This window comes from Arachis duranensis, chromosome 9, assembly GCF_000817695.3.
Source record: "Arachis duranensis cultivar V14167 chromosome 9, aradu.V14167.gnm2.J7QH, whole genome shotgun sequence".
Lineage (NCBI taxonomy): Eukaryota > Viridiplantae > Streptophyta > Magnoliopsida > Fabales > Fabaceae > Arachis > Arachis duranensis.
Window position 1 is genome coordinate 21,218,459 of NC_029780.3, and position 9,413 is coordinate 21,227,871.

A 9,413-nucleotide genomic window follows, 5' to 3' on the forward strand; every position below is an offset into this window, starting at 1 on the left:
TGTTTCTTGGTTCTTTTTCTCTATCTTTCTTTCAGAGATTTAGATTTGAGATCCAGATCCAGATCCAAAATAACCTCCTTTCGGACTTGAGTTTAGCTCTATGCTCTTGGTTTTATAATCTACCTGTGGTGTTTTTTCCTTATTTTGTGGTGGTACTCTTGGTCTTTTTTATGGTCTTTTTTATGGTTGTCGATGGTATTTTGATGTTATAGATCGTTTCAGATCTAGAAAGAAATTTCTACAAAAAATAGTTTGTTTATAGAAAAACTTTTAGAATTAGAAAATATTTAGATCTATATGGAGAAAAAGATGATATATCTTACTGTCCTGCAACATTTGTGTATAGATCTAGAAATAAAAGAGACTCAAATTTGTCTATGTTTTTACTTTTTAAGATTTTTAATAATCGAATAGTGGGCTTGCTATTAGATTATAGTTCAATATATAGGATATTTACCTTCTTGTTATCGATTTAAAATTGATATCTCTATATTATTTATTAGTGCCATTTGACTTTTTTTTATAAATAAAAAATATTATTTCTGTAAAAAAAACACTGATATAATTAGCATTTTTATTTATTCTCTAATGGATTCAAAAAAGACTACATAGTTCATCAATTATCTGTGTCAAACTCCCTAATCTCGCGAAGCTTCTCTCCTTCATCTCCCTCAAACTCACTAAATTAAGGAAAAGTATATGGTACCAATATATTATCTGTCAATTTATTACCAACAATAATTAATTATTATATTTTAAACATATATATAAAGAGACATATCTAGAAAATATATCTACAAAAATACTTCTATTAAACACAACCATAAAAAAAATATTTTTATTAGACATATTTATAAAGACACTTCTATTAAATACAATTATAAATAAAAGTTGGCAGAAGTTACCAGTTGGTAATGTAGCGTAATTGTTAAATTAAAGAATAAATACTACTAATTTTGTTAAGGTTAAATACTTGAATTGATATTTAAAAAAAAAAAAGAATTAACGTCTACTCTTTCTTTATACATGTTCTAGAAGATCTCAATGCAAATGCAATCTGGTTATTGATGCTCCTTGGAAACAAAAGTAATTTCAATTGCCAGGATGAGAACCAATACAGAGGATAATGTTTTCTTTATTTTTTCCCCGCAAAAAATAATGGAAACATGAATGATTGAAAAGAAGGGCATATCCAGGAATTGATCAACCACCAATTAGGGTTGCAAGGGCGAGCCGTGGTCCCATTCATATTAAAAAAATTGCAGTAGATGATAATTTTATAGAGTCGTGCTGACATTTTAAGAATAAATTAAACTTTAGTTACTATGTATTATATTGAATAAATTTTATAGGCACTGAATTTCAAAATAAGTTTAAATATTCTTGGAACTTTATATATTTTCATTTAATTTATTTTTAATTGTGTTTCGAAAGTCTAAAAATTTTAATAATGTAATATTTTTTTAACCAAACAATTATTTCTATTCATCGATACAAAAATGTCAAATTGAATAGAATATTCTTTAATTATCATTCACTTATATAGTAGTATATAATATTTGGTTAGTCTTATTTTCTGCTAGGCTAAATTCAAAAATATTTTACACTCCAAAATTTTATTCTTCTAAATAATAAGAATCCAACTAAAAATTATGTAAAAGTATTGAACCGCATCATAGCTTAAATTTCATTTTCTCCCACGCCATCATTCTTCAATTGTTTAGATGGGTATTGGAGCTCTCATTCTTATTTGCACGGGTGTTTAAAATTGATTTGGACCGAACTAAATCGACGAATCAAACTGAAATAATCGAAATTCGAACAAACCAAAAATAAAAAAAACTAAAAAAATTTGTTATTATTTTTTTGCGGTTCGGTTTAATTTTTGATTTTGATCATGAAAATTTCAACCCAACCAAACCGAATTGATTTGCCAAAAATCCTAAAAAAATACCAACCCCACCCCCCAGACACCCCCCCAAACGAGTGCTACTACTGCGCGTCCCTGACCCGAACCCCCAATTGAAACCTAACCTAGCTTTCTCTTCTTCAAATCTCGCCCTCTACGCACCCAGCCACGGAGCCAGCCACCCACAGAGGTAAGTATCAAAGTAGTCCCTGAAGTTACCCTCGAGACTCAAAGTAATCCCTGAACTTAAAAATTTGTCGAGATCGTCCCTGAAGTTGATCTCCGGTACTCATAGTGGTCCTTCCGATGAATTTCGTCCAGCTGGCACAACCGGAAAGCTGACCTGGCGTCGTTGGTGACACGTTAGCAGCGCAACGGCTAGCTGACGTGGCTTAGTAAACATTTTGGACTCAATTTGGTCCCTAATTTTAGGTTAAAAACCCTAACCCCCAATCGACTCTCTTCTCCTTTCTTCTCCATCGCACAAATAACCAGCCACTGCATTAATATGGTAAGCCTGTGCTTCTGTATTATTGTTGCCAGTTTTAGGCATGTAAGTTAAGCTTTTATTTGTGCCACCATATGCAATCTTTTGGGGTGACTAATACCTTCTGTTCTATTTTTATACTTTGGCACCACTTTTTTTGTTTATTTTTTTGATTACTTGAGTTTGTCAAATGTCAACAGTGCTCAACATCGCAGATTTGCTTTTCTTAATTTACAGAAATTGATATTGAAGTGGCACAATAAATGTTTCTTACAACTGATATATTATCAATTAGCAAATGGCCATGATCATCCTTTATATTCTTTAATCTTTATATATCAATCCTGAATCACCCATAGCTTAATAACTGTAAATGTTCTGTAGTTATATTTGCTGACCCTCTTTTGATAATGTTTATTGCATCATCTTATGTTCCTAATGTAGAAAAATATAGACTCTCTACTGAGGCCAAAATTCAAATGCAAAGAAAGGGAATGTACTAAACATTTAAACATATTACAAAGTGGTTCATTTTCTACAAAACCGAACGACATCCTTGTCATTAGCTTTAAGAAACTTGGCCTTAACTTTGTTCAGTGATGTAGCAATATCTTCCATGTTCATTCGTTCTTCAGGTAAATCCTCACAACAATTCAAGGCCAGTTTCAAGATAGATGATGTAGATGCTATTATGTCATCAACATGGTGGTGACCTTCATCTTGTAACAAGTTGGAATCCACAACTCGATCAATTGCATGGGGTAATGATTCACTAATCCAACCTTTCATGCTTAATCCTGCAACAAACAAGTCATCTGTTGGCTTCTTTCTTGTGAATGTTTCCATCAGCATTATCCCAAAACTGTATACATCTCCCTTTGTAGAGATAATCCCTTTGGATCCAAACTCTGCAATTCAAATTACCCTCGTTATTTTAAATAAAATATTTGTTTATAGAACAAGTATATATGACACACAAGCCACTAAAATTGGAAACAAAATGTTTAGATACCACCACCGTAACAAAAAGTGAATTTCTGAACTAATGAAAATTACTACAGAAAAAGTTAAAGAAGCATTGTAGTTCAACTTTGATTACAAATTATTACTAAAAGGTCAGTGAATGATTTATGATCTTCAATTGTATATGCATACTAATCAAGCATATGGTTATAATCAAATGATCAAAGTTAAAAGAGAAATTATAATCTGGTGTAGCATCACTTACCGGGTGCAATGTAGCCAACTGTAGCCATGGTCTTGGTATATTCTTTGGATTGTCCCTCGCCAAGCAATTTGGCAATGCCAAAGTCACTGACATGGCCAACGATGTCTTCATCCAATAAGACATTACAAGGTTTGACATCACAATGAACCACTATAGGTGAAGATCCATGATGCAGATACTCCAATGCAGATGCTACATCTATCATTATATTTAGCATTTGCAAGAAGTCCAAACAATGGTTATGAGAATACAACCATCTCTCAAGGCTCCCATTAGGCATGAACTTCATCACTAAAAGCTTGTAATCTATACTTGAACAACAACCTATGATCTTCATGAGATTTCGATGGCGCAGATTGCGCATTGCTAGCATTCTACACTGAAGCTCTTTGATCCTAATTCCAAATCCAAGTTAAACACTTTGACAGCAACCACCATCTCATTTGAAAGTCAATCTTTGAACACAGCCAAAACTGCCCCTACCAAGCAAATTACTCTCATCAAATCCATTAGTTGCCTGTGATAGTTCATAGTACGAAATCATTCTGACTGCTTGTAATGCTCGTAATGTTCCTTCATTAGTATCACCACCATTCTTTCTTCAACGCCTGACGAGAAAAAACACACAGAAAACAACCAGAATGATTGAAACCATTATAGGCAATATGCATTTGATGAAGAATATGTTTGCATTTGACCCTTTCTTCTTTACTTTACTGCATGCTGGGACTTGTAATCTGGCATTTCCACAAAGTGCTTTATTAAACATGAAAGATTGAGCAGTGAAATTTTTGAAAGGTCCACCACTCGGAATCTCTCCTTCCAAACTTTTATGAGAAAGATTGATGAATTCAAGATAATGAAGTGACTCCAGTGATCTTGGAATCAAGCCAAACAAGTTGTTTTGAGATAAGTCCAAATCTGTCAAACTTATCAAACTGCCAAGTGAATCAGGAATACCCTCTACCAATTTATTTTGTGATAAGTTGAGAATTTGCAAATTTTGCAATCCAGAAATGGCCCCAGGAATGCTTCCTGAGATCATATTCTTTGATAGATCCAAGAAAGTCACAGCCTTTAAATTCCCAATTTCAATTGGAAGAGACAGAGTTAAAGCATTGTCAGACAAGTTCACCTCAAGAATGTCTCTGAGGCTCCAAAGAGAAGAAGGCACCTTACTGAGTTTGTTGGAGTTCAAGTAAAGTTTTCTTAGAGAAGTAAGATTACCAAAGCAAGTTGGAACCTCTCCAGAAATTAGCTTGTTCTCAGTTATGTACAACTCACTCAGCTGCTTGATTTTGCAGATTTCGCTGATGATGGTTCCCTGCAGACGGTTGTTGCCAAGACTCAAATATGAAGAGAGTGCTATGGAGAAGAAAGGAGAAGAGAGTCAATTGGGGGTTTGGGTTTTTAACCTAAAATTAGGGACCAAATTGAGTCCAAAATGTTTACTGTGCCACGTCAGCTAGCCGTTGCGCTGCTAACGTGTCACCAACGACGCCAGGTCAGCTTTCCGGTTGCGCCAGCTGGACGAAATTTACCGGAAGGACCACTATGAGTACCGGAGATCAACTTTAGGGACGATCTCGACAAATTTTTAAGTTCAGGGATTACTTTGAGCCTCGAGGGTAACTTCAGGGACTACTTTGATACTTACCTCGCCACCCACATCCTTGAGTTTCGAGGCCGGCGGCACCCACGTTCCTCCCACCACCTCGAAGTCTTCCTCCGAAGTCCCAACGCCGAACACGAAGTCCCAGAGCAGAGATCCCAGAGCACCACGAAGTACCAGAGCAGAGATCCCCCACCGCCGGTGCACCACGAACACGAAGCCATCGCACAACAGACCAGCACCCACTGACCCAACAGACCAGCACAGCACCACGCCAGTGAGACGCTGCCACCCAGCAGCGTTTCTGAGTTCTGGCCACGATCAACAGTTCAACACAGCACCTCCCAGGCTCCCACCCAGCCACCGATTCAAGTCAATATGGAGTCCGAGCCACCGATTCAGGTAATGTTTACCAATTGCTGTTTAGTGTTTACTGATGCATTGTTGTTACTTGCTGCTTGTCAGGTAGTGTTGGTAATTTGTATTGATGAATTATTTTATTATTGATATTGTTGCTGGTTGCTGTTTATTGTTCAGTTTATTGAAATCAGTTTATTGTTCATTTTATTGTTCATAGAATAAAGTATCATTTTTGTCCCCAACGTTTGAGGTAAGTCTCAAAGTTGTTCCAAATGTTTCAATCGTCCTATTTAAATTCATAATGTTTCAAAATTGACTCAATGTTTTCCTACCGTTAGGGATCCGTTAACAGAATTGATGGTGAGACAAAAGTGAGACGATTTTGAAACGTTAGGCACTTAAATAGGACAAAAATGTTGGAGACAAAAATGATACATAGAAATAAATTTTAGTTTTTTCCTTCAATAATATCAATTTTTTTACTACACATAGTATTCAATTATTTTTTAATCACATCTAAGTAAATTACACTTAATCACACATTACTTTCATTCTAAATAAATTTATTTTTTTATAATTTTACACTTAAAGTTATAAGTTAATATAAAAATATAAAATAATTTAATTAGAATGAAAGTAGTGTGATTAAGTGTAATTTACTTAGATGTGATTAAAAAATAATTGAATATTATATACAGTAAAAAATTGATATTATTGAAGAATAAAATTAAAATTTATTTCTATGTATCGGTTTTGTCTCAAACGTTTTTGTTCTATTCAAGTCCCCAACATTTCAAAATCGTCTCAATTTTGTCTTGCCGTCAATTTTATTAACGGATCCCTAACGGCAGGACAACATTGAGTCAATTTTGAAACGTTAGGGACTTAAATAGGACGACTGAAACGTTAGGGACAACTTTGATATTTACCCCAAATGTTGGGGACAAAAACGATACTTTACTCATTGTTCATATTATTGTTCAGTTTATGGTTGGTAATTTGGTATTGCTGGTTATTGATTTATTGTTCAGTTTATTGATGGTCAGTTTATTGTTGATAATTTGGTATTGCTGGTTATTGATTTATTGTTCAATTTATTGAGATCAGTTTATTTTTCAATTTATGATCAGTTTATTCTTGGTAATTTGGTATTGCTGGTTGTTGATTTATTGTTCAGTTTATTGCTGATTTTTAATTTATTTGTTGCTGTGTTTCTGTCCTTGATTTATTGTATTTATTTATGTAGTTTGACGTCAGTTCAAGTGAGAATATGGGAGACACTGGATTGCCGCCAGTTCCTCTTTCGAATGAATCAACAAGCATCAGATCTCCGACTGCATTGCCTGCTATGCCAGCTCCTCACCGAAACACAAGGAAGCTTGCTAGTAGAAGCCGAGAAAAAGGGCGGGCTGTTGAAGAAGCTCCCATTGATGACTCCGCTGAAACTGAGGCTGACGAAGGTAAGAGAAAACCTTGTAGACCTAGGTCTTGGACATAGGATCACTTTACTAAAGATGAAACTAGTAATTCACAGTATCCTAGAGCTAAATGTAATTGGTGTGGGGCTAGTTATGCTTGTGATACACATAAAAATGACACTAGTAACATGAAAAATCATTTGTTGTCGCAATGCAAAAAATTTCCGAAGGAGGCATTAGATCCTACCCAAAAGATTCTTTATTTTCAAGATGTGATAAAAGATGATAGGAATGGATAGGTAGTTCACTTTCTGCTATGTCATTTGATGTTGATCGTTGTAGATAAGTTTTTAAAAATATTTATGATGTAACTAACAAAGTTTATGGTTCAACGTTTGTGACATCTTCTCGACACTTTAATGACTTTTGTAAAATATTGTCTACACTTAAGCATTGGATGGGAAGTTTAGATACGGTGCTTTCAGGCATAGCTAAGAAAATGAAGTCCAAGTATGATAAAGATATTAAGAAAATATAAAAAACACAAACATGATGATTTTCATTGCAGTGGTTCTTGATTCTAGGTATAAGCTTCAATTGATTAAGTGGAGTTTTGAAAAGTTGTATGAAAAAGAAGATGTTGAATTCTTGATTTCAAAGGTGAAGGAGACGCTTTTCAAGGTGTTTGATAGCTATAGGCTATTTGGTGGTAACTATCAAAGATCTACTCGGCAAGATCCTCCTGAAATTGGCACACAAGAGCTTGAGGCACATGAAACTTCTTTTGCTATGGAATTTGAGAAGGAAATACAATTCAATGAGAGTGTTAACAAAAAATGAGGTAGAGTTATATCTTATAGAGGCATTAGAAAAGAGTGGCGTGCAATTTGACATTCTAAATTGGTGGAAAGTGAATTCCACTACATATCCAATTCTTGGGCAGATTGCAAGAGACGTTTTAGCTATGCCAATTTTCACAGTTGCTTCAGAATCGGCATTTAGTACAGGAGGAAGGGTGTTGAATAATTATAGGAGTTCTCTAACTCCGATGACAGCTAAAGGGTTAATTTGTACACAAAATTGGCTCCGAAACTCTCCAAAACTTGTCCTTGAGGAACTCATCAAGGAACTGGAGAAGTTGGAATTAGATATGGTTAAGTTTCTATTTATAATTTTCTTTATTTTAATATAGTTTTTATTAATATATATTATTTGTTATGATTGTTTCTTGTTTTATATATTTTATAGAAGTTGCACCCACTCCTGATCCTAATGAAGAAGATTCTGGTGTTGAGTATGATTGAGTACATCTTATTATGGTATGAATTGTTTTCTTTATATTGTTGTTGTTGTTGTTGTTGTTGTTGTTGTTGTTATGTAACTATTTTTTTTATTTAAGGTTGGTTTGCACTAAGAAGTTTAGTTGTTTTGTTGTAGAAGACACCATAACTTTGCTATTTTTTAATGATAATTTATTTTTATTTTCAGTTGTGTTGATTGTTGAACTATTAAACTTCTTTAATTGTCGTATTTGAATTTCTTTTGTCGTTAAATTTTATTAGATCAAGACTTTGTTAGCTATTGTGTATTTGTATTTTTCGATTTCAATATTATGACTTTGTGAAATAGTATAGTAGTATTTTTTTTAATTGATTAAAAAAATGGAATTGGTTTGATTTGGTTCGGATAGCTTTAATAAAAAAATTGAAACAAACCGAATCATAATTTAATTAAACAATCGAATTAGATAACTTTTTTCTCAAAAATCGAACCAAACCGTATCGCAAATACTCTACTTATTCGTACTCTATTATGAATTTTGGCTAATACCGTACCAATATTATTAAAAATTCAGGAAGACTTCAAAAAGAAAAAAGTGTCAGAACTATATAATGAAAGTTACTTTTTAATTAATTAATTTATCATTATTATTTATTTTAAATTTAACTAGGAAAGAGCTATTTTTTTTTTGGTCTTGAACTAGTAAAGACTAAAGAGCTTATCGTTTGTTTTTACCCTCTTTTTTTATTTTTGTCTACAACACACGTTTACGCTCGCTATTTATTTTGTGATTTTAACCAAGACTCGAATCTATGTGCAGCTCTTTACAAAACATGTTAGAACATACATTTACACTCACACACTATCTATTTTATGATTTTAATCAAGACTCGAATCCATGTGCAGCTTTTTACAAAAAATAAGCTAAAATAGATCCAACTTTATCCTTAACAGGCTAAATTTATAATGTATTAAATTGGTATATAGTCTATTACAATTTATTTTTAAATATTAAAACTGGCATGTTATTGAATTTGAATTGATTTAAAACCTAATAATAAATTTGATATATATATTTTTTATTTAAATAAAAAAATTTAAAAAATTATTTTTTTAAA

General features: G+C 33.2%; 1 pseudogene; it reads right to left on the minus strand.

Annotated features, from left to right (window-relative positions):
- Nucleotides 1–2,924: 2,924 nt before the first annotated feature.
- LOC110275643 (probable LRR receptor-like serine/threonine-protein kinase At3g47570) lies at nucleotides 2,925–5,460 on the minus strand (annotated as a pseudogene).
- Between the last annotated feature and the right edge of the window lie 3,953 nt (nucleotides 5,461–9,413).